The sequence below is a fragment of the Zonotrichia leucophrys genome, chromosome 6 (genome assembly GCF_028769735.1).
Source record: "Zonotrichia leucophrys gambelii isolate GWCS_2022_RI chromosome 6, RI_Zleu_2.0, whole genome shotgun sequence".
Lineage (NCBI taxonomy): Eukaryota > Metazoa > Chordata > Aves > Passeriformes > Passerellidae > Zonotrichia > Zonotrichia leucophrys.
The window spans coordinates 17,242,371-17,265,478 of record NC_088176.1 but is presented as its reverse complement, the minus strand read 5'-3'; positions in this window follow the sequence as shown (position 1 = coordinate 17,265,478).

The following is a 23,108-nucleotide window of genomic DNA, read 5'->3' as shown; positions in this document are numbered from 1 at the left end:
TCTGTTGAGCCTGCCAAATATCATATGCAGGCAGCTGCATTTTGGCAGCAGCTGTGTGAAAATGCCAAAATCCTTAGCTGGTGCAGATAGTGTACAAATTAAATCCTCTAAAAATGCCAAAATTGCACACAAGAATGGGGTACTGCCATTGGTGTAACTGTGAAACAGTTTGGTTAAAAGTAAAGTCTCAAAATTTCCCTCGGGTATTCTCAAAACCTTTTCCTTTGAGAAAAAGTTACTTTGCCCTCATACCATGAGAACTGTGGAGGAAAAATCAAATTAGTGTTAATATGTCTCTAAAAAATTAATGATGAAGAGGTTCTGTCAACAATTTCTCTTTCTGCAATTTGTGAATCTGAAGTTGGTACCTCTGTTCACATCTAAAACAGCCTACACAGCCTGTACAAAGGCAATGTTACCTTCCAGCATGCATAACAACGTGCTAAAAGATGTTCTGAAGAAGTCATTAGATCAGCTAATTAGTGGTAGAATTGTGATTAAGAGCAGCTGGAAATAGATCAGAGGTTAACTGGGAACTTCCTGCTCCACATTAAGAATTGCAAGTTTAGGAGAATTTGATTTAGTCCTTTTCATGAGCTTAGCAGAGCCAGGCAACCTTTCAGAGAGGGGTGATGTACTATGCACCATTAAACCACTGGACCCTTTCCACTAACTTTAAAAACTATTGGGAAGGACTCCGTATGGATTGGCTTTCCATGGCAGCTCTGCAGTGTGTGTAGAACAGATATATTTTCCTCAGGAAACTTGTTGGCATGAAACTCTGGCCCATGATAGCTCCAGGAACTAAATCTAGAAGCCTTTGAGAGTTATTAGCAGCCCATAATTTCAGTCTCATATCTCACACTTATCACTTATTACTTCCTTCAGAACAGAGACTTGATTTTGAACTTAGACTTGCTTCAGAACACTCCTGTTCCCCCCAGTGTAGCACACATCCTCCAGCACCACTAGAATCTCAGAGCAGACACTCTTGAGCCACCATCCTAATTTACAGCCTCCTACCACAGCCATCAGTGACTCCACATTCAGGTGCAAACATTTCATTATTACAAGTTGCTGTCCTGAGTATCAGCAAGTGGACATTAGTAATGAAGGAAATGACTTCACACTACTTGGTCTCTCATTACTTTCACCCATCACCACAAAGATGCTGAGGAAAACTGGGAAATGGTTAAGCTGCTTTTCGCTTGCACTGTCATGGCAAATCTACATTTTTCTGTTAATTTCCAGAAAATCATCTACATTTTTTTCTGGTCATTCCCCCTTCTACACTACAGTGTCTGATAAGCTCAAGTTCTGGGTCAAACTTAAATATATCTGACTGATCCCACAGTGGGATTCAGCAGCTCATCAGACTGTGTGGCAATAGTTATCTGGCAGTTTGGGATGGTGCCTAAGTTTAGGGGCAGAGAACAGCAGGAAAAGCTCCCAAGCATAGCCATGTCCAAAAAGTCTCATTTATCTTCCAATGACAAGGAAACAAGTAGCTTTAGATACTGCTGACCCCTTACTGAAAATGTCTGGGGAACTATTACGGACAGAGTGTGTGGTGGAGTAAGGGTTTTGTCTAAGCAAACCTACAGGTAGGACAGGGTTTTTCATTAAAATATAAACTGCACTTTCTGCAGAACTGAAAAAACACATGTTTTTTGTTAAAATTCTCTGTGCAAAAGTGGTATGTTTGGTTATTTTTTGGTAATTTACTTTTTTGGAAACAGAACACTGCCAATTCTCATTCCATCCCTGCTGCAGTCATGCAGAAGACAAAGGTGTATGGAATAGGACATACATCCAGCATTTTCTAGGCAAGATCATGGTGCATTCCTGTGTTACTGCACAAAGGGCTGGCTGGTCCTTCATGGGAGCTCCTCCTGAGACCATGGCCAAGGGACACAGCTCTCAGAAACCCAGCACTTGGAAGGCATTTGGAAAAAGGAGATAACGTAACTATGGCTCCTGGAAATCTTTGCAACACACACCACACACATGTATGTTATTTTCTTCTGAAATGTTTCAAGGCTTCATATAAACAATACCTGAAGCCTATATCACTACTCTACGTGTTTGCAGGAGCTATGAAAAACTTTGCATCTCTACTAATGCAGCATGTTCAACAATAAAATGCTGGTCTTAATACAATCAGTTTTATACACGGGTTTTGACATCCAAATTTGAAACATTTTAGTTTCCTTCCTTACAGTGTACTTTACTCAATATAAATCAGTAATCTGGAAACAGAAGTACTGCAGGTCCTTACACCCGAGCATTGGCCTGAAAAGGCAGAAGAGATATCTCAAGCTGTTTGACAAAAAAATGATTGCTGACATCAGAAAGGTTGTGTGAAATGCCCTTTTCCCCCAGGTCGCATTTCTGTTCTGGGGAGTAAGGAGTGGACATAGATTCCAGTCTATTGGATTTGAAGCCCATCCTTCCCTTCAGCATTTTTTGTGTGCTCTCTGAGCCCCTCCTCCCCATTGTGCTGGCCTGGGGCCGACTCCTGGAGCACTGAACCCTCCCGCGCAGTGAGCAGGCAGAGCTCTCACTGAGCCTGGGCTGCCAGCTCCAGCCTGCAAACACCATAGAGCTGTTACGGAATGAGGCTTTTTGTGGCTGGATGCCAAAGTCTACTGGCTTACCCCTCACTGGAGTGAGGATAAGAAAAGCTAACATTTCACTCAACCATCAGAAACATGAATTGACCTTGATAAGTGGATGAATGGAATTTTTCAGGTTTGGGGTAATAATAGTCAGTGACTCCATGATCACTGGTGGTATTGGAAGGTTTAAATGATCAATCTTCATAAAACTCCTAATCTTTGCCTGACAGGCATTATATACATTGTGTGGAATATTAATATTGCATTCAGTTCTGGACAGCTCAGTAACAGTAGTGAGAACAAATTGGAAGGAATTCAGAGAAGCACAGCAAAATGATGGAGTGGCTAGAGAGACTGATTTATGTGGGGTTATATCAAAAGAATTGTGAGTTCTGTTTTGGCCAAAATGCAGAGGAGAAAGGATGATCTGTGGAGTCATGAGAGCATCATTGGGTGTCTGGAGAGGTGATACTGCAGGAGGGAAGTAAATTATTTAGAGTCCTCTTAGAGTGTCAAGTTAGGATCATTAGAAAGAATCAAGTAACTGGCAGTTCAGGCAGAAAATCAAGGAGGTCTTGTTTCTCTGTTATCTCCTTAAGATCAGCTGGTAAAATATCTCACAAAAGTGAAAATAAGTAATGGGCAAAACATTAAAGGCTAATGAGGAGAAAAGGAGAAACTAAGAGAAATAAGGAGACATTGACAATGAATAATGTCCCAGAGTCCCTGAATGTCCTCTGGAGGACTCAAGAGATCCTTCGCTGTAGGAAGGAAAGGGAATATCAAGAACTAGCAGGGAGGTGATGAAAAGTGATGAGTGACTTGGAAGAGCCCCACAAGTCATGTCCCAGCCACTGACCCAGAGACAGGGAAGTTTGGCCAGGGCTGGGCTGCATCCTCCTTGGGTGTCCTGACTGCAGGTCAAGCCTTGCTATCTAACCAGCTTGAACTAATGGTCCCAACTCCAGAAGACAGCCAAAATCTGGAACTTAAGCATCCCTCTCTGACTCATGTCTAGCTAAGGTGACTGTTTTGCATATTCTGAAGGGAAGAGAAATGATATATCCAAGATGGGGACTCCTGTTCTCTGTCAGTCCCTCCTCCCCAGCAATGACAGGAACTTGCAGTGCAGCTGTCAAAGCCCCAGCACAGCACACAGTGGGAAGGGACACGCACTTCTCTTTGGCAAACTTGCTATCTGGAAACATGTGCAGAGGATCACCCACCAAGGGTCTGGGCTGTGTCTCAGGAGGGAGGGCTTTCTTCAACAGGACAGAGAGTTCCTCTGGAAGGGGATCAGTAGAAATCGTGTACAAACAAGAGATCAAACAGGCCTCTTGCACGCTGGCCAGAAGGCAAAGGTTTAGTAACCCCACTTTTGGAGGAGAATTGGGATATCAGTGACCTCTGCACAGCCACCCTTTGTGAGGAAAATGCACATCTCCAGGCAGCTGTCTGAGCCAGAACTTCTCTATCCCAGGTGTGGGCTCCTTGTCACTGCTGTCTGATTACAGATCTCCTTGTTGGGAGAGGGATACACAGTGGAGCTGTGGTGTAGAGGTGGTGTCTCATTTCTTTAGTGCCCTTATTTCCTTTTAGATTTAGGAATTTTTAAACCAATAAAGGTCTCTAAAGAACAGTTATTTTAAAAATAAACCTAATATTTCTATTTCATATTCTCAAGTTCTCAAGCACTAATGCTGACTGTGGACTCAGTTCCATCATACTTCATGCATGATATTGCTCTGCCCATTTTCTGTTGAATGTTACAGAGATTTTTCTCAGCCCTTCACCACCACTGGATTAAGAAATTGCATTTTAACCTCTCAAATATGCAGCCTGAGTCCTTCCAGATTGAGATCTCATGGTGCCAGGGTGATGCTTTACTCTTTGGCACAACCATCTCTGTAGCATGGTCCTCCTCAGAAAGAGACCGTGGCTTCCCACACATCCCTTCCTCCCTGGGACAACTGCTGTATTTTTTATGAAAACTGCTTTTGCTTTTACTAAAGGGGGCTGGTAGTAACTGAGCTTCCTCCCCTGACCTTCCACACACCAGAGCATGTCGTCCTGGACAGTTACCTCCCAAATTCTCCTTGACCTATCCCCAAAAACAACAGGGCTGTGATCTCCTGCCACTGTAAGCACTACAGTGATCAGCAAATATTGCTGATGAAAGCAGTCCATGGCCCACACACATTCCTCTTCAGTGACACTCAAGCCAGCAGAGCCAGGCACATACTGTACTGAGGAGACTTAACATGGATCCTGACATAACTGGGCACTTTTCCCACTCCCAGCACCAAAATTTAGGAAAAGAAGCCATTTTAACTCTAAGTAAAAAGAAAACTATTGCATGGATATCTCACCAGAGAAACTCTTCTGTGTACAATTTACACAACTTCTGAAAAGGCTGGGGAGTCCTCACTGGATGTGGTTGATTTACATAATTTACATCCACATATAGGAAAAACTGTATTTAAGTGACAGTCATCTTACCCTGTTTGGTGACATGGTCCTTACCTTTCTCTCTAGCTATGGAGTTGAACCTGAGGATGTAATGTTGGGATTAATTAGGACAGAATTCCTCCTGGTGACTTTCCATGCTTTGGAGACCATTTGTAAGTAGTATCAAAAAAGCCTATTTAGAGTAGTCCCTTGCCTGGGCTGCAACACAATGGCCAACACAATTTTGTTTTGGCCATCAGATTTTTTTTGTACTCCCAGTCTAAAGAATAAAAAGAAAGAGAGCTTGGCATGCTCTTCCTATTAGAATTAAAGCGAAATGTTTGAGAAAACTGATCTGGATACAGACAATAATTTAATTAATTGAATGTTACAGAGTAGTGGTTTATAACATTTTCCTGCCTTTCTTCACCTGTATTACCAGCCTAGTGCTTTTTGGATGTTGGTTGGTCCCAGGGACTCCTTCTGGAGGCAGCAGCTGTGGATTCTGCAGCAAAGTTTCCCACCACAGCAGATCACCCCTGCACTCACATACATGAAGCCAAGTAATGCTGATTTCCAGATGCAGTTGAAGCAGGATCAAAGCTTAGGTGATCAAAATACAATAGGAGTTTGCCTGTGACACCATCTGTGTTGGCTGAAACATAAAGCTTATCACCAGCCATATATCACTCGTTATCTTGATCCAGCAGTGTACCAAAGGGACATTCCTGCTGGATGAGCAGTCCCACTGATTTTAGCAGGGCTGCTTACACATGTATATAAAGAGGTCTGCCTAAGTATTTCTCTGAAGCAAACCTAAGGCCTTTAGTTCTTCTCATTTTGATATGGTGATAGTGTTTAAATGAATCAATGCCAACTCTCACTAACTAGCAGACTAAAACTCAATTGAAACATTAATTAGGATTGAGATTCTGTGTGAGACTAATTTTTGCTCAAAGATTTAAGGTTTGAGTTTTAGCTCCACCTCCATGCATGATGCACACAAAACCCCACAGGGTCACTCCAGTCCCCAGAGGAAAAGAGCTGGCAGGCTGGCAGTCACTGCTCCTGGGATCACACACACACACACAGAGACACACACACACACCTGGGACCAGTGGCTGCTGGCTTTAATGCCACAATGCAACCAGTTTGCTCTGTGGCAATGACACTTCTGCAGAAAGGATTATCTGTGTCAGGAATCCCATTCTGTGCACTATGCTGACCAGTGTGTTAGTTGGTGTATCTTGAGTAAAACAGCTTGGTTTCCATTTTTCTTCAAGTGTAAACTAATTATGTAGAGGCAATATCTACCAGACCCTGGTATGTTTTCCTTTGAGGCAGATCAGACACATTGCCTTGTGCACAAATGGTCCTGACCTTGGGGAAAGTCTGGTCAAGCTCAGAACCATTTCACTCCTTAATCTTTTCATTAGCTGCCTTAATCACCAGAAGTGACCAGCATACCTATGCTGCAGTTTTGCCCCAGCTTCACCTGATCGCCACAGAGAGAGGCTGAGGCAGCGTGGACCTCTAAATCCACTCAACTGTGGAACATGTCGCTTTTGGCCTCCCATATTAAAACCTTTTAAACTCTGCAGCAAGCTTTAAAACAAGCACATTTCCTCAGGGCTGCCAGAAGCAAACGTAAATACAGGAGTTCAAAAGAAGAATCCAGTTTTCACAGCTGCATCTTAGTTAAATTAAAAAAGAAAAAAAAATGACAAAAAAGAAGAAAGATAAACTGACCTAAAAGCTTTTGAAAATGCACACCAGGGCAGACAAAAGTAATTGTTTTAAAGGTGTTCTGGATGTTTTTGGAACTCTATAATTTCCATATATGAAAAACTTTTTTTAAGAAATCATAATTTTCAAGTAATTCAGAACTTTAAAATATCTTAGAGCTGTTATCAGGGCTTCAAGAGGAAATAAAATATACCACAGTTAGGAAAACATGTCATTTTGGCTATAGTGTATAACTAATTGATTTTTGACCATTGCCTAATTGTCTGACACTGGTTAACCAAACAACAATGCATTTTTTCACAGACTTGAATATTAGCTGAAACCATTCTGTGACCTCCCCCTGTTGAGAGACACATTGTATTTTTGATCATAAATCTAACAGGGAAAGGACTGGAAAAGGGATTCCTGCTTTGTTTTTGCATTTTAACTGGGGTTAAAAAATTCTAACAGTTGCCATTTATATAGGGAGTAATATATTTTAGTGAGGGCTCTGGCTCAGAGAAATGTGAATACCAAAGTTGTGCTGCTGAGCTTTGTGTTTATTTTGACACAGCAATGGATCGGATTTGTGAGTAGAGTCATGCTTAAATCATGGTTAAATTCACCTTTGATGGCTGCACTGGACTGACTCCTGAAATTATTTTGAGGAACTAAAATATGCTATTAGAAAAACTTTAAATGAAACAGTATTTTTTATATGAAAATCTTTAAGTGCTCAAAATAGTCTTTCTGCTTCCTCCACATCATGGATGCTGAGCAATGTATGCCATCACAGGCAAACCAATTTCCACTGAAAAATATGTGCTTGAGATGACAAAAACTGTACAAATTTATATATTAACTACATTTTAAGAAAGAAAAATTTGAGAAATAATAAAATTTTGCAGTAACATAGTCTAAAATACAGATATTTGCTTTAAAAAATTGTTACTGGTCCCTATCCAATAAAATTGGTTAATAATTTTTTTATAAATTACTAAAAACTATTATAAAAGAAAAATTCAGGGAAAAAAGAGAAAGAAGATAAATAATTTTACATCTTACAGCGGAAAAGCTAAAAATAATCATAAGCACTTCAATGTAATTTGAAAACATATTGTTTCTCTTTGGCCAGCCAACTAAGAAACTGATATTTTTATTTTCATAAGAGGGATGCTGAAAGGATTTAAAGCACCATTTGGTCTGGAGTGTGTGCCAAGGAACTAACCTGTTGAATTTTGGATCAATTTTACAGTCTGCTGTGCAGTTTGTTTTGACATTCTACTGAGAAGGAGAGATGGGCAATTTACCATTTGTGACTAGACTGTGAAGGGAATTTTGGTCTATTTTTAGAGACTATTTCCTAATCAAATAAACACTTATAATGCATTTTTCAATATCAATTTGAAATATTTTCTTGGAGCTGCGCATTTTCATCCAGCAACTCTGGGCACCAGATTAGTGCTCTAGTATGGAGACTGCTTTGGTAAAAGGTTTTTCCATTTGTAGAAATCTTATTTTTATTGCCCTCTGCACAAGTCTGGGAGCAAAAATAGTGTTTGCACATTCAGTGGCTCTCTCACTGTGCTTAATTCCATGGAATTGTTTTTGTTTGCTGATAAGGGAACTGGAGAAATGAAGGGAGTAATTGATGAGCTCCAGTACAAATTCCCATCTCACAAGCTGGTAGGTAAATAAAAGCCCATCCTAGTGAGCGGTGGGAAAATGCAAAAAAGGGGGGAAAAAAAGGAGGAAAAAAAGAAAGAAGAGGCAGAAGACAGCAATGTGTTGATCACAGCCTGAGCCTGTCCAGGATAGTAACTCAACAACTGTATGCATCTGACCAACTGAATTCTCAAAGGAGAAGAGTCCAAAACACTGAGGTAAAATGAAATTCAAGAATGCCAGTATTTTATATTTGATTGCTTTGCCATGTGTTCTTCTGCTTTGTTCTTTGTGTGTGAATCCTCAGTATTTATGATGAAACTGGGCTGTGAAGATGGAGGGTGCGTTCTTGAAATGCTTTGTGGGAAACTGGCGCTCTGTTATGTTATTGAAAACTACCTGGCCACATCCCAGGTCCTGACTTGGAAACGTGCCTTAAGGAGTCTTCCTGGCTCTTCCTCAATTATTTCCCTCAGTGATAATGAAGAAGAAAAAGGGAAAGAGATGCGCAGAACGTAAGGTGCATTCACCCCCATCAGCATTGGCTGCAGCACACCCAGCGCGAACTTCGGCTCAGAGCAATGTAATGGTCTGATCCAACTGGGAAAAGACCATAAAACTCCACTGCAAACACTTGTATAAACAGCACTTTTTTTGATGAAATTGAAACCATATTTTGACTTCTTGCTAGAAAAACAAATCTGAAGAGATAGTTATACATTGAACAACCTTAGAGTTTTCAGAGCCAAGAAATCAGCTGCTGGCTTGAAAAGTTGGATGGCAACGTGAAACATGCTGACCCAAGCCAATTCCTTGGTGTTACATGGCTCAGCAGCACATTCATGTTGTGAGTGTGCTCTCCATAACTACTGGCCCTAACACTAAGCCTAAGCCTAAACCTAAACCTAAGCCTAAACGTAAGCTTAAGCCTAAACCTAACCCTAATCATAACCTGAAACCTAATTGACTAACCCAATCCCTAACCCTAACTGTAACCCTAATGGCCTAACCCTAAATCTAAGCTAACCTGAACCGCAATGGACTAACTCGAACCTGAATTCTAACCCCAATCTTAACCCTAATGGCCTAATCCTAATGGTCTAACCTGAACCTTAAACCCAAACATAACCATAACCCTAACCCTAAACGGCCCTAACCCTAACCTCAACACTAAGCCTTACACATGGCTTCCTCCACAGCTTTCTCCTTTGAACCAGCCTTAGGCTGCTTTTCCTGCTCTGCCTAGGGTTAGGGTTACACCTAGGGTTAGGGTTCTGAAAACCACAACTCCCAGAGCTCCAAGCACACTGCAGCTTTATCTGCACAGGAAGCCTCCCAATTATGGCTCATCTGTGAGAAGGATTACCACCCCTAACATCAAAAAGGAAAGAAGGGTAATCATGGTGGGTGATTCCCTTCTGAGGGGAACAGAGGGCCCCATATGTCAACTACACCTTCCCCACAGGCAGGTTTGCTGCCTCCTTTGAGACCGGGTATGGGATATTACTGAGAGACTTCCTGGGCTGATTCAGCCCTCTGATTATTACCCACTGCTGATACTCCAGGCTGGCAGGGATGAGACTGAAAAGAGGAATGTCAGGGCAATTAAAAGGGACATTAGGGCACTGGGACAAGTAGTTGATAGGACAGGGGTACAGGTAGTCTTTTCCTCAGTCCCTTTGGTGGCTGAGAAAAACGGTAAAAGGAATAGGAGAGCTCACATTGTCAATAAGTGGCTCAAGGGTTGGTGTCATTGGCAGAATTTTAGATTCTTTGATCATGGGGCAACTTTTACAGCACCTGGTGGAACCAGATGGGCTCCATCTCTCTGCTAAGGGCAGAAGGTTTTTAGCTCAGGAACTGGCAGAACTTGTTGAGAGAGCTTTAAACTAGGTTTGAAGGGGGATGGGGATGTAGCTGGGCTCTCTGGAAGCAGGCCCAAGAGTGGTAAACCTGAGATAGGAGAGAAATCAGCAGCCCAGCTGAGGTGCATGTACACCAATGCATGCAGCATAGGCAACAAAAAAGAGCTGGAGGCCATGAAGCAGCAGCAGAGCTACGATGCAATTGCCATCACAGAAACGTGGTGGGATGACTCACATGGCTGGAGTGCTGCACTGGATGGCTGCAAGCTCTTCAGGAGAGATAGGAAAGGGAGAAGAGGTGGAGGAGTAGCCCTTTTTACTAGGGAGGCTTTGGATGCCATAGGTATTGAAACTAATGATGATGAAGTTGAATGCCTGTGGGTACAGATTAGGGGGAAGGCCAATAAGGCTGACACCCTACTGGGAGTCTGTTATCATCCACCCAGCCAGGAAAAAGTGGTGGACAATTCATTCTATCCCTCTTTGCAACTCCCTGACAGGTGTTTGTAGGCAGGTGGGATTGTTCTCTTTCACCAGGCAGCAACTGACAGAACCAGAGGACACGGTCTCAAGCTGTGCCAAGGGAAATATATGTTGGATATCAGGAAGAGTTTTTTTACAGAAAGAGTGATAAAGTTCTGGAATAGCCTGCCTGGGGAGGTGGTGGAGTCATCATCCGTGGATGTGTTTAAAAAGGGACTGGATGTGGCATTCAGTCCCATGGTTTAATTGAGGTGTTAGGGCATGGGTTGGACTCAATGGTCTTTAAGATCTCTTCCAACCTGGTCATTCTGTGAATTCTGTGAATTTTGTACACAAGAGGGAGTATCTGATGGAGCTCATTTCACCACTTGTGTCTATGGTCATCTCCTACCAGGGGCTGGAGCTGAGGCAGCCCTGAGGAGGCTTCCCTTATTTAAGAAGTTAGGAAATGCAAAAGACACCTTTGTCCAGAGCCAAAACCTTGTGTACAGTAAATTAGCATCTCATAAAATAAATATACTGGGTCTCTTAAACACCCTGCTCAAAAGGAAGTATGTAAGATGTGTCACATTATCCAAACTTTATCCACACGGCTATGATGAGGTGTGACTGCCTGCAAATGGAGTAAGAACAAGGTGTCAAAGGATATTTAGTATTATTGCTGTATTTTTGTATTTCAGTAGCACCTAAAGGCCCTGAATAAGATACAGGTCCGTGGCTGGGAAAACTTAACATCTTAGGGAAGATGGAGAGAAACTGAGAAATGGACAAATAAGTGGCTTGCCATAGATTATAGAGCACATAAAAGTAAAGGCAGAAAGAGAATACAACCTTGGGAGTTCCACCCGGTGTTCTGGTGACTAATTGAAATTAGCAGATTGCTAACACCTGAAGCCTGCTGCTCTCTGCTGTTGTCACTGCCCTTCCCTCACTGCAGTCAGATGTTTACTTTCAGAACAGCTGAAAGAGAGCCGAGCTCAAAAACTCCATGGCAACAAGAAATATTCAGTGATCAGTGAGGCAATCAATTGTCCTTTGTAATTGTGATTTTGGTGCCTGGGATTCTGGATGTGCATTTTGTGCAGGCTGCTTCTGCTGAGATCCAAAACTTTTAGCCAAGTCAATTCCTTCCGAGGATACAGCTGGCATGGCAGATGAAGTTACCGGCCCACCTGTTCCTTCTTTCCACTGAGGAAATACTACAGGGAGCTGTTTTCATTGCTGTTGAGATACCACAGCAGCTTTTGCAAGTGTTTCCATTGTGTTCCGTTGCAAAGACAAATGTGTGCATGAGGTGATTTTGAGCTGTAAAAGATTAGGAAAATGTGGGATTGTGAAGGCTAGGGCTGTAAGACTGCTAACCTGCTGGAAAGCCACTGGAATGAGAAGAGGACCATCTCCTCAGCTGATCCTTCCCAGTCTGCTTAGCTGTAAATCCTCTCTAGTCCTGTAAAGCACCTGACATGATGGAAAGAGGATGATGTTTACAGATGTCCTTGAAATACAACCCAGTACAGATGGTTCAGTGGAGGCCAGTGCTGGCAACAGTGGTGTCCCCTTTGCACAATTCTCCTTCAGCATTTATCCACAGATGGAGTAGTTGCCAAAAGGGGATTTCCACCGCTGACTTCCCAATCTCCTATTTCTGGTCAATCCAGTTATTTATTCCCTTGCTGTGAATATCTGTGGTCAGAGTAGGAATTAGGAAAGAGATTTTTAGTGGGTGATGGCCAAAATCATCGTCAGGAAACCAACAATGCTGGCAGAGCTAAGTTTGTAGTAACATGAACTGACCACAAAGGGGAGAATGAAGAATTCCAGGGCAGGGCATTTCTGAAACTCCTGCAGGTCCCATCATGTTGGACATTGTATGCCTGTTCTGGGAAAGCTTATGTGAGACACACAGGTCTGTGGCCTGGAGCTGCATGGGGACCATCAGCCGAGGCAGGCAGCATGGAGGCCAGCTTAGCTTCTCTTCCTCACCAGCTCCCTGACTCTCAAAAATGTACTGAGGCCTGCACAGGTCTTACGGGGAAGATCACTGCTAGGGCCAGTCCTTTTCTGGAGACCTGTACATGTGCAGAGCACAGCCCATTCCATCTCATAGGAAGAGAGACAAAACAACAGCTGTACGTGAAAGGACTTATCTCTTGCCTCCTGTTTACTGATTCTGATTTGTTAAATTAAGTTACCTGTGTGTTGGGTTTGGCCCAGACTTTGCAGCTGTACACATTCACACAGACATGCCAGCAGCAGCAGCAGATCTTATAGTCCTGCATGGGACCTGTGGGGACTGTCACAGAGCCTTTTGGGCAGCCATTCATTCTGATAGTAGAAATCTAATTATCATTAGGACATAAAACTGATGATCCAGACTCTTGGGATGTCTGTGCTTTACCTCTAGCAGTGCCTTCAACCCGTGTGTGTGTCAGATTCTCTGGCAGTGCTGGGGTCAAACCTGGAGCTGTGGCTCCAGCTGCCTTCAGGAGCTGCTCAATAAATGTTACAGCACATGCCCTCATGCTGCAGTGCAGGTAGCTGTTTCATTGCAGAAGGCAATCAGGTTGGTCAAGCATGATTTACCATTAGTGCATTCATGCTGACTGCTGACTGTTCCTGATCACCTTCTTGTCATCCATATGGATGGAGATCTTCTACAGAACGAGGCATTCCATCATCTTTTCAGAGACTGACCTGAAGCTGCCTGGCTCAGAGTTCCCTGTGTCCTCCTTCCTGCCCTTTTTGAAAACCAGGTGACATTGGCTTTGTTTTTCCCATAGTGAGCTGCAGTTCACAAACTGAACCTGGAGCAAAATGCACGAAGGATTGGGTGGATCACGGCACTGTGAACTCAGGGTATGAGGTCTGTCCATTGCCTTCTCTGCAGCACTTAGAGATCAACAGGGCCCAGCAATGAAAGGATTGTCTCCTCTCATGAGTTTCCTTTCCTTGAGTGCTCCTGTGGGATACTTCTGGCTATATACCAAACAGTTTTTAAGCCTCCACAAGTCTGGCAAATGTTCTTCTCTCCTATACCTTAAGTTGATAGGGTCTAAAAATGGTGATTTCCTAGGCATGCTGCAGAATAAAAACAACTTTTGGCAAAGAGGTTTTGGAGCAATTGGGCTGTGAATGGTCAAAATGTTACCAGCCAAGGCTTCGTAGTTGACTTCTTCTTTGGTTTCTTTTTAAAATGAAAACAGGTTTTGAGCTTTTAGGAATATTTTTCCATATGCAAGGCACCTAAAAATTCTTTTTATTGTTCTGTCTATAATTTAAATAAAAGTAAAATTATCAGTCAATCAAAATTGCCTCTCCAGCCCTGAGGTTTGATTCTGAAAGATTCAACTCTCCATGTGGTCTCTCAAACCACAGCAAGCTACAGAGCTGAGAGCTGACTGCTCACAGTACCACAGCAATCAATTCCCACTGCATCTAACCATGGTTATTCTGTAACACACCATGACATGAGCACATTCCTTCCTTATAAAATAATTGACTTCTCTATATCTCCAATGAGGTTTCATCTTCCCAGCCTGACCCAGCCTGACAAATGCACTGGATCTATTTAAAACAGCAGGTCCAGGGTAGCTACGCAAAGCACTGCAATTAAGTGGGAGCAGCCTGATTAAAATGTTGTCCTTAATTATGTGTGATGACAGAGAAAAACCTTTTTTATAGATTCTCTTTGTGACAGGGCCTAGACTGCCTTGCCAAAGCCCTAATGCTAGACAGCAGGAAACTTGGCCCAGAACCAAAACTCAGCAGACACTTCCCTTAGACAGCACTTGGTGCACAGAGCAATCTGTCCTTCCCCGTGTATATTTTAGGCAGACAGGCTGAAAGTCAACACAAGCCTGAATAAATCTGGGGACTGGTGCAGAAACTCATGTTATCTGCAGACGAGCCTAACCCCCAGGTCAGCAGGAGTCTAGAGTATGGGGTCAGAGTGGGACTAATGCTTGTAAGTATAGACCCCATTAAAATTACAGCATTGTTTATATAAATCTGCTTCATTCATGAAATGATGATGCTGCCAAACTTTCCTGGGTTTTTTTATGAGAAATGGGCAAGGAAAATTGGGCAATAGTCCAAAGGCCCCTGAGGCACAAGTTAGTTTTGATAGATTAGAAACAAGATGAATCTCCATGGGATGGTATTAAAGCATCTTTTATTATGTGCAAAGCAGCCTTTTAACTTCCCAGGAGACAGCCCTATCTCTCCATGCTAGTCCAAGCAAAAAGCTTTCAGCATTAATAACACCTGGAGAACCCCACTGGTCTGACAGCTCAAGGGGAACAGCTTGGCAAAGGTTGTCTGACCTCCTAAAATAGCCCATTTTGGTCAAAGTTTGCTGTGTTTTGTGACAAAACTACCTCCTTCCAAAAGCCATAGAAGCTTCAAATACAAGATGCTTCACAGCTTTAGGGCCTTGATTTTTTAATGTATTTCCTGATACCTTTATCCACGCATCAGTTGCATTGTCTGAAATGTCTGACAGACCAAGATCTCTCATTTTTTTCCCTATAAGTTAATAGCATTTAGTTGCTATAAGGTGAATGATCTCAATGCCATGAGCATTGCTGAGATGAATGTGATTTGGACAAGGAATTTTAGTGTATAACCTTTATCCCAAAAGTATTGTCCAGAAATATCTGCATGCGAATTCCCAAAACTATTTTTGGTCATCCCAAATATTTAAATTTTTTTGCAAACATGGATATCATGTAGTTAATACATGAAAGAAAAGTATTTTTCAACTTTTTTTCAAGTGAAAAAATGTTGCTCTATTGATTTTTTTCAGGTGTTACAATTTTATTTTTAACAAAAGACACACAATGAATGTGTGTCTTTCACCAAAAGTTGCTCAAGCATAAATACTTTTTCTTGTTCTGATGAAAACACAGCCAATTTCCAGCCAGTTCTAGGATGCATTTCCAATTACTTGTCTCAAAAAGTATCCTCTCAACACAGACTTTGGAGAATGGCAATGAACATAACAAAGCTAGAAAAGAAATCTCTGAGAAGAGATTGCTAAATGCCATTTTTTCAAGCAGGAAAGAAATAGAATATACATGATAAACTGTATGAATGATAAAAGTGTCAGGGAACAGAGATAGGGAAATATAGCTCTCCTTGGCTTATAATAGAAAAATCCTCAACCAAACAGATGACAATTCAGTGAAACAAATTCAAAGCCAACAAAGGAAATATTACTCAATTTAATTGCATTTTTCATAGTGCAGTTTGCTGCCAGACAATATCACTGAGGGAGAGAACTCAGAAACAGAATGGACATTTATAGAGATAACACTAATACTTAAATCCATCATTAGTATTGGTAACATGTTTTTTGAAAGGAACATCCAGCCTGAAAGAAAGAAGGTTAAAGAACCCTAACTGCTAAGGGGAAGTAGGAGAACAGTAAGTCCTGGCTGTTGCTGGGGACACAAAGCTTGGGTACAACAGGTCTGCTTCAGTCAGGGAGCTGCAATACCCCTGGATGCATAAAGAGGACAACAGTCAAAAAAGCAGCAACAAAACATTGCACTTCTCTATGGACATGGCATTTCTATGTATGGGTACTGTTATTATTGCAAAATTTGAAAATCTCCTTTCATTCTGAGCCAGAACGAAAAAAACCCCACTGAATACTTTATTCCACACACTCAGAAAAAATGTCCTTTTTGGGGAAAAAGTTCTCATATGTATTTATTCTTCTGTTACTTTTATTAGTTTTACATCATTTCTTGAGACACAGCCATTCCAGTCTTCACTGGGAATCATGTTAAAATATTTTAAACAATAGCTGCACATCCAATTTATGAGTCCTTCTTTGTTCTGAGTGCTAGGATACAGTAACACTGGTAGGAGACATAACCCAGAAAAGACAGGATGTTTCTGTCATTGTAAAGTAGCAGCTGCCCCTATTTATTAAAGAAAAAAAATTAAATAATGGTTATTACAGCAGGTATTATAACATAACTATCACATCCTGTGCTGTCTCTTATGTCATATGTCATCTCATTTGATAAACACACTGTGTGCCTGTGGCCACTTTCCCCTTTGCTACACACATCCTTCTTTTTCATCCCAAAATATAAGTGCCACAGCTCCTCTACAATAGATTATGGCATGCTAGTTGGAAGACTGAATGACACTGAAATGTCAACAAATTACTTAAACCAGAGAAAAGTAAATAAACATTTTTTTTTAATGTTAAAAGGGTTATAAATATTGATGAGAACAGTCATCATCACTACAGATTATTGTGGAAAAAATATTTACTCAATTGCTTCAGCAAAAATGTCCTGAGCAGCTCTAGTCAATAAATGTTTGGGCAATCAATCCATCTAATTATAGCATATATTTACAAAGACTAATAGCTCTGAAGAACCCAGGAGACTACTGGAAGAAGTTAAGAACCAATTTGGCTTTTAGCCTTGCTCTAAGATTTCTGTTTGCATTGAAGAGTGCCTGGTCTTCCCTGACCAGGAAATCCCTGGTTCATCTGCTCTGCAGACATGAGAGGCAATGCAGGATTTTCTCCATCAGGAATGACACCTGTATAAGACCAGCCCTCATGCACAAGTCAGGAGATTTCTGCCCCTCCAGTATTGCCTGAACCACTCCAGTCTAATGCATTGCAGGTTAGAGGAGCTCCAGCCCACAGTTTCTTGTAATTCAGCTTGTACTTGGCAGGAATCGTGCATGTTTTCCCTGTATAGATTGGATCCTTGCCTGTCTCCAGTTTAAAACTTTGCTAAACCAATTTCTCAGGAAATCTATTTCTCTCTGTGCCCTGGGATTACACGAATAGCAGGCTCTCATGACACTTCCCGGTGTTTCAGCTTCACCTCAGATCCTTTCTGTGGCTCAGCTCTTGGGACTGATCTCTGGCCAGCTGCCGGAGGAGCTGCGCAGTCTCAGCTGCCAGCTGTGGTCCTGTGACGCTGCTGTGTCCCCAGATGTGCCCTGCACATCCCAGTGCAGGGAAGGGGAGTGTCCTGCACCTGTACAGGTGAGCAGGTCAGGGAAGCTCTTCTCCATGCTGAATAATTTGTTGTCATGAGCTAGGAATTTCATAAGTTATCAGCCTTCACATTCTTTCTCCAAGAACTTGCAGCACGTTTAATGGATACTGTATCTTCTTCCTCCTCATCTTAGATTCCAATGGTTGATCAGTTGTTTCCTTCCTCTGAATGCTGGAAATTGAACTGGGTGCTTAATGCCCATTCTCCCTCACTTTGTTCACTACAAATTTCCTGTTTATTCCTAGTTTGTGACTTGCATTTCAGTCCTCCATGATCTTTGGACAACACTTCAGCTCTTGAAGTAATTTGGGGTATTGCAAACTGATCACCAGTTGCAATTAGGAACAGAAAAGTGCTTCCAAGCTTTTCTACCTAAGGCTCTCTCTTTGCAAGTATGATCCCACTGACATTCCTACTTCCATGGTCACAACAGATAAATTAGGAACTAAAGAGAAAAGAGAACAAGAAAAAGGGGTTACAAGAGAAAATCCACCAAGTCCCAGACATTCAGAGAAGAGAGGCTCAGGAGCTTGCAGTCTCACCCTCTGAGAAATGTGAAAGTCTCTAGTCATTCCTACTATTTGGCTTATACCTGTATTTGGCTGGAGCGTGTAATTCAGGAAACCATTCCATTTGTCTTTGAGGATATTAAGGGAGAGGGAATTCCCTGCTTTCTTTACTGATTTTTTATAGTGCTTTACCATTGTCTCTATCAAAACTCAGCAGATGAGGAACAGAGGGCTCTGAGTGCTCATTCTGGAACATACAAGGTACCCTGAGCTGTCCTGTTGTGTGTCTTTCAGCTGTGACTGTGTGAGTTCAGCCCCAGAGTGTGGCTCCAAGTTACTCATTCTCAGCCCTCTGGCTTGGATGTTAACTCTCTGCCATCAATCATGTTCAGAGATATTTGGGCTTTTTGTTTCCCATTAGATCAGACAAGTGTCACTGACTACACTCTGGCAGACAAAGCTCTCCAGAAAAGAGGTTTGAAAAGCCTCACAGTGTGCTATCCAAATTATCCTAATTACCTAATTATCCTTATCACAGCAACAAATTAGACTGGCTGTAAAGTTAAACCCATAAACAGACCACAGGCTATAAAAGCCTGCAGGCAAGAGAGCTGCTGAAAAGGGACTCAGAAGAACAAGTGGGTGTAGAAGTGCTTTTATTTAAAGGTTTGGTCAAGGACAAGTGCCTGCAGAAAATAACCAGTAGTGTCTCAGCCTGCTAAGAGCACTGACAGGCTACAAAAGCTGCATGACTGTCAGCAAGGCCATCACTAACAATTGCACAATTTTAACCACTTGCAGAAAAATAGAAATGTATTATTCCCCATAACAGTCTCTTCAAATCAGGCACAAAATGAATCACAGTCTTCTTCCTGAGAGTCTCCTTTTCCAAAAGGCAAAAGCTGACTAAGCACTGTAATACAGGAACATGTTCCTCAAGGCTCTTGGACGGAGCAAGGATGCGAATAAATGATCAGTAGCCTGGGTTCCATTGTGCATCTCACCTTTCTTGAAGGTCATTCCAATTTCCCTGTATTAAAGCCCTTTTTTTCCAAGGTGTGACGAGAGTCCAAAAGGGTTTACTGTCTTCCCAGATGAAAATTTTTGCAGCAAGGTGAAAGTCAGTGGCATTATTTATTGCTCACTCCTGGCTCTCAGCAACACTCAGTTTGGCTGTTGGGGAGGGCACATGTAAATACTCTGTCAAAGTGCAGTGTCTGTCCCTTTTAGCAGTCACTTGGGAAGGGACAGGGAGTCTGACACTGTGTCTGCTGCTCTCCCTTCTTGGAAGAATTCATTCCTTGTAAATAAAAGCCAATGCTTTTTCCTGCTGAGGTATTTCCCTATTGTCTGCTATTTGATTTCCTGTAAATGGACTTCCACTGCTGTTGGAACGTTTAAATAGAAACCAGAAATAGCTCTGAGCAGAGCTGCATGCACACAGTTTAATGGCAACCCACCAAAATCATCTTTTTTTCATGAAGTTACCAGAGCTGATGTTGTCCTCTCAAAGACCTTTGCTGAGTTATTATAGTATATATACTCTTTTACATTTCCTACCAGAGAAAGATCAGAGCATGTAAGCAGAACCAGGCAGAAACAGCACAGGCAGCAAACAACTTGCAAGCAAAGTGGGATGCTGGTTTGGGAGTGATGGAGAGAAGTGTTCTCCTTCCTGAATGACAGCCCAGGCAGCAAACAGCTTGCAAGCAAGGCAGGATGCTGGTTTGGGAGTGATGGAGAGAAGTGTTCTCCTTCCTCAATGACAGCCCAGGGTGCTGCTGCCCCCAGCTTCCTCACCTCAGTGAGCCCTCCCAAGCAGGGTCTGGTAGGACCACAGCCCTGCACCTTTATTACACTAGAATGGTTTCCTTCTGGCACAATCAGAAATCCTGGTTGGAGCATCTTGCTGCTCCTTAGCAGAATTTATGATGTCTCTTTATTCCTGATTCTGGTGCTTTTCCACATGTGCAGGTTTCCCAGCTGGCACACACATTTCAAACAGCAATTACACAGTAGCATTTTTGATGGTTGTAGCTACAGGCTCAGAAGTGAGGCGTCTCTGCTCTTGTAACCCTAATAGCCAAATACTGAGTAATAGCTCCAGAACTTGTGAGAATCAGAAAATATGGTCTGTTTGGAAGTAATAAAATGCACATTGCCACGGGCCTCCCAGTTCATGCACCTGCTGGCACAGACACAGCCAGTAAAAGGAAGCTTGTAATAACATAAAAGCTTGGAATTCAAAGGACTTAAAGCTGAACAAATCATTGGAGAGGGAGGTTTGCATTGCAGAGAAATGAGCTTAAAAGGCCTAGAAAGCCACAAATGCTGATTGTTTCTAGATTCTGCTCCATTTTACTAACTTAATGTGAATTGACTGAGGTTATAAGGTTAAGCTCTGCAGTGTTTACCACTTTTCTAACTAAATAGAGGGGAACATAAGCAGAATGCATTGGGTTTCAGGGCTGCAGCACCATTTCCGTGCCTCTTCTTGGGAGGTATTTGAAGTTCAAAATATCCTGTGGGAGTGCAAGGAGCTCAGCACCCTCCACAGTACAGAGCAAGATTGCTCCTAGGAGATTTTGGCTGCTGGAGGCTTGGAGGTTTTTCTTGCACCAACACAGGTAGTTGAACAGATACATTTTCAACTGCTCCTGTCAATTGAAACTCTGGCACCTGCAAGAGTTTCAATAAAACAATAAAAAGATAAAGCACATTTTGGTCAGCATCTTTCCTGCAAATATTAGCACAGATTAAACTATTCCAGGTTTTTATTTTTGACCAAGATCAAAACGGGGTTGAGGGATATTTTGGGAGGATAGAGAAGTTGGCTGGACGTAAGTCAGATAGATATTGAGCAAAGTATAGCTCTCCTATCATCATAGCATCATAAAATTGTTTAGGTTGGAAAAGACTTGGAAGATCATCGACCTAACACTGCTAAGTTCACCACTGAACCATGTCCTTGGGTGCCACATCTACACATATTTCCAGCACCTCCTTCAGCCTCTGCTGGGCTCCAGGTGTGTGAGCAATGACTGTCAAAGATTTTCTGATTGAACTCCCTGATAGTTCACAGAGCAGGGAAAGGAAATGATGCTCAGCCCTGTCAGGACATTCAGTGGAGGTAAGAAATCATATAAGCTGTCTTTCCTTGTGCTGAGCAAGAAAGAGAGGCTCTGCCTTGAAATATTGTTCATACAGCAGCTGTGGGCCTGTACTTCTGCTAGATTTATTCTAGCTCATTTCCCAGCTTAATTGCTTTTGAAGCAGCCTACTTAGGCCAAGGAATTTTAGCTCTTTTTTTTTAACATGAAACCCCAGTTTGTTTGAGGGATTGTTGTATCCCTGCAAGCCCTTAATCACATTATCCTCAGTTTCCATTCCCAGGTCTGCCCCAGGCCCTACCAGCTTTGAAGACAATTTCCCCAGCCACATGCCTAGAGAGGAGTCTGATTATTAAAATCAGCTTCTTGCTATAAGAGAGGCCTGAGGAACCTCCTGAGCAAACAACCCCAGGAAGCAGGAGTAAGGATATCACTGGGGCTCAGGTGGAGCAATAGTGTTATGAGGAAAGTTAATGCCTCTCTGGCTAAATCTCAACCAGTGTCGTGATTTTCATAAAATAAAATTATCTACAAATTCGATCAAAAAATAAAAATAGGAAAAAATTACAAGATCCAGCAGCTTCCTTTTATAATTTTCCAGGAAAAACGAAAATTTTTTCAAGAGCACTATAGTTTATTTCCATTGAAATGGGGGGAAACAGAACCTTGAATTTAAACTTGATTTCAGAGAACATTTCAAATTATGCACGGTGAAATCAACAAAATAAAGAATTTATTACATTACTTTTATACTATACTTAAATTTTTCACTTGTGAAGTAAAAAAAAAAAAAAAAAAGTGGTTGTTACAGTTCTTGCCCTGAGCACATTATTCCATAGCTACATTTACCAATCTTTCTGTCTATCCCTTATTTCTGCAGTGGTTTCAAATGTGTTAAAACCATTTAACTACTTTTGGTTTTCCTCTGAACATATTTGTAAAATACACAGGTGGATTTAGAGCACTTAAAACCACAAGCAATTAAAGCTTTGCTCCAGGGCCAGACTGCTCCAAGGACACCCAAAGGAAGGCAGTTGGAGAGCAATAAATACACACTGCACACATTTTTAGCAGGGGACTGAGGGATGATTCAGGGTCAGTAGTTATGGCACAGCATCTGGATGCAACCCTTTCCTCCTGTCACAGACTGCCTGCAAACACCCTGCCTTTGAGAGCAAGAGTGGCTCTGCTGAACACTCCCCATTCCCTTTTGGGGACTGATCTATTTTTAAATTTCAACCTTCACCTGAGTAACTTTGGAAATACAACCTTACCCTTTGAGGAACTGAGGTGAACTAAAAAGAATATGAACCAAAATATGTCAATATCACATCACAGTTTGAAGCAGTTAGGTGCATATCTCACTGTTCTATTTTTGGAATAAAATTCTTCTCTCTGTAAGATCTAAGAGTTACTCAGACTATCCATACAAACTTGGTGATTTGCAGTATTTTGGAAAAAATAATTATTAAAAGAGTGAGCCTGAGTGTTAATTTCAGCATAGCTCCCACCCTTTAATGAAATCCGCATTTGCAGATCAAAATGTCAGATGTGATGAGGAGATATCTGAGCATAAACAGAAAGGGCTTCTGTCCAAAGAGCTGCCAGCTGAACTCAGGACTTCCCCAGCTCTGCCTGTGCTTTAACCTGG